General features: G+C 41.7%; 1 pseudogene; it reads right to left on the bottom strand.

Annotated features, from left to right (window-relative positions):
• Nucleotides 1-2,196: 2,196 nt before the first annotated feature.
• On the bottom strand, nucleotides 2,197-2,930 carry LOC101358020 (60S ribosomal protein L9 pseudogene; annotated as a pseudogene).
• Nucleotides 2,931-3,555: the final 625 nt, after the last annotated feature.

Below are 3,555 nucleotides of genomic sequence, written 5' to 3'. Positions count from 1 at the left end.
CGGCAGGGGTTCGAACCTGAACAAACCAGTTCAAAGCCCTGGTTGAAACCAGATAATGTGTCATCTTGTTCTGGGTAACAAGAGTAGAGGAAGAAGGAAAAATGAGAGCCTAAATTTCATTGTGATTCTAGAGTACACAACAGTGCTATAGTTGTAATGAGCAAACAAGATCTTACAGTTTTCATCCACCTATGCCACAAATGGCGTTGTACTCCCTGCAGACCAAGCAGGAGCTCTGCCCAGGCTACGCTGTGATTGTAATAAGATGATCAGTGCTTATAGGTGTTTTCAGGAAGTGACACCCCGGAGTCACCATGGTCCAAACTCACATTCAATAAACATTTATTAAAGGCCCACTGGGTGTGTAGTAGGTTAAATTACTGTCAGAAATATTTACTCTCTCCCCATTCCACCTTCATAAGCAGCATTTCCCATCCTTTGATTTTGGGCAATGGAATGTTAGCAAGTATGAAATGTGTGGTAGGTGGAATCATGACCCCTCCAAAATTTCTGCATTCTAATCCCTGAAACCTGTGTTACCTTACAGGGTAAGAGGGACTTTGCAAGTATGATTAAGTTAGAGATCTTGAGATGGGGATTAGCCTGGATGATGCAAGTGGGCCCTTACAAGGAGGGAGGCAGGAGGGTCAAAAGTCAGAAAAAGTTGATGTGAAGATGGAAGCAGAGTCAGAGAGGTTGGAAGATACTACTATGCTGCTGACTTTCAAGATGGAAAAAAGGGTTATAAGCCAAGGAATGCAGGCAATCTAGAACCTAGGAAAGGGATTCTGTCCTAGAGCCTCCAGAGGGAGCATCGCTCTAGCAACACCTTGAGTTTGGCCCAATGAAACCCATTTCAGAGTTCTAATAGAATTGTCATAAAAATGTATGTTGTTTAAGCCACTTGAATCTGTTGCCATCAAGTTGATTGCTACTCGTGGCAATCCTATGTGTTACAGAGTAGAACTACTCCATAGGGTTTTCTTGGCTGTAATCTTTTATGGAAGCAGATCACCAGGTCTTTTCTCCGTGGCACTGCTGGGTAGGCAGAAACTGCCAATCTTTAGGTTAGTAGCCAATTGCAAACCACTTGTGCCACCAAGGGCCTAGTTTAAGTCACTAACTGTGGCAGTTTGTTACAGCAGCCATAGAAAACTAATACAACATGACTGAAGGCTTAAAAGCACTTGCATGTTAGACATGCTGTTTTGCTTCTCTGCCATTGCCATGAGAAAAACATACCTCAGCCTGCTGATGAGAGAGGTGGGGCAGAGCTGCCTGTTTGCCTGAGCCACCTACAGTTTACAGCCCAGCCTAAATCAACTAAACTGCAGATGTGAAAAAATGGTTTTGTGCTACTAAATTTTGGGGTTAACAATAATAGCTAACTGATACAGGGTGCTAGGCAGCTCCACTTATGTCTTTACAACAACTATATGTGGTAGAAATTGTTATTCTGCATTTTATAGATTATGAAACAGGTTTGGATTAATCCATGGGACCAAGGTTACATACCACAGGTAGTATTCTGACGTCTGGTATTTGTTTCATCTTGCTTAAGTATGATAGATACCTTCTGTTTCTCTGCCTATTCTGAGCCCCAGGAAACTAACCTCTATTGACTCCGTCCACATACTCCTTTGCCCTCTGGTTTCTGCTTGAGTTCAGCCACTAGAAGCAGCAGTAGGACATGGGAGGGAGGGAAGAGATTGAGGTTGGGGTATGGATTCCCACAGCTCCCTCCCTTTGGGGTTAACTAAGGCTGGCTGTGGCCCTTGACCGCAGGTTATACATGTTCGCTCCATGCAGCTCATTTTTATTCCAGATCCTGGTAACCACTGTCTCCTCTTGTGCTACTTGGTGGTCTTACGCTAACAATTGTGATTGTTCCACATCCTGCCCACACCTTTATAAATAGTCCCTTTATTGAATTATCTTCAGATAACTCAGTGGGGTATGCATTCTGTTTCCTGTCATAACCCTGACTAACAACAGCAAGTAAATTAAGCAGTAAGTAAATATTTCACATTTCAGTGGGGTATAAAATATTGACGTTGTAGATAAAACAAAGTTATAAAAGTCTCCCATTATTTCATTCACTATCAAAAGCCAGGAAGAGGTTCCTGAGTTAACAAGTGCACCAAGGAAAATTTTTTTTCAATAGATAGATGTTATTGCATCTTAAAAATATCACCAATGGGTCTTAAGAATCACGTGGCCTCGTTTCCACAGCTGGACAACTCTTAGATCTTATTCATCAGCCTGCTGAACTGTTCCTTTTGCAGGGACATAGATATCATCCAAAAATTTTCTGATATCCTTGTTTTTAATTATCACAGTTTGCTGTATTAAAGAAGCTGAATTTGATACAAGTTCAATGTAGCTTCCTTCAAGAATTAACTCATCTTTCTCAATTTGAGATACTGAACAAGCTACACCTGGCCTCATCCAAACCCTACAGATATATTTTTCACCCAAGAAATTTCGGATTTCAACAAGAGACCCACTCTCCTGATGTTGATGGAGAAGTGAGCATCTTGTAATAGCAGCCCAGTGTAACACCCTTGATCATGTCCTGTACATGACTACAGATTGTGCAGTCTGTAGTCAGTTCTTTTCTATTTCCTCATCATTTGTCAACCCAAAGCCTTTTTCTTTTTCTTCCTAAGGAGACTGAGTTCTACATGGATGTGACTGATGTTCCTCCACAGTGTTCCTCTGGGGCCTGTCACAATAACCGTGTGTCCCTTCAAAGTGATGTCAGCATTTTCTGGCATTTAAACAGGCTAGTTGCTGAGAATGGTCTTCATGCTTGCAGTAGATGCAGCAAAACACACCAAGAAATTTTATTCTTGCCTCTTAGTAGATTAGCTTCTATAAGGGAGATGCCATCCCTCCTCCCTTGCCCCCATACTTGGCTGACACTGTCCAAGTATGTAGGTGCCTGGTTTGTACCAGAAAGCCAGTGCGGTCCTTAACTTGAATACAGAAAGAAGAAAGATTAAATGGTAACTTCCTAGCAAACCTATTCTGAGCAGCTGATTATGGAATATGAAAGTACCTGATAAATGAAATTAGATATTGCCTAGGGTAGATGAAACTAGAGCAAAGCAAGGTGATGGCTTCTCAAGAGACTTCTAGGTTCATGGGCCATCTTTCCTAAGTGACATTTTTTTCCACTTGGCAAGATAATTCCTTAGAAAGTCCTTGGTACTTGGAAATAAAACACACTTTATCATACTTTTGTGACAGAATATACAATGTATTTAGCTTTTTGCTTTGAACGCTGTCATGGTTTGAATTACGTCCCCCCCAAAATTTGTGTATCAATTTGGCTAGGGCATGATTCCCAGAACTGTGTGGTTGGCCTCCATTTTGTGATTGTAATTTTATGTTAAAGGGGATTAGGGTGGGATTGTAACACCACCCTTATCCAGGTCACATCCCTGATCCAATGTAAAGGGAGTTTCCCTAGGTTGTGGCCTGCACCACCTTTTACCTTACAAGAGATAAAAGGAAAGAGAAGCAAGCAGAGAATTGGGAACCTCATACCAC

Source organism: Trichechus manatus, unplaced genomic scaffold, assembly GCF_000243295.1.
Source record: "Trichechus manatus latirostris isolate Lorelei unplaced genomic scaffold, TriManLat1.0 scaffold00008, whole genome shotgun sequence".
Taxonomy (NCBI): Eukaryota; Metazoa; Chordata; class Mammalia; order Sirenia; family Trichechidae; genus Trichechus; species Trichechus manatus.
Note: the sequence above shows the minus strand (reverse complement) of the source record. Positions and strands in the feature narration are given on the sequence as shown.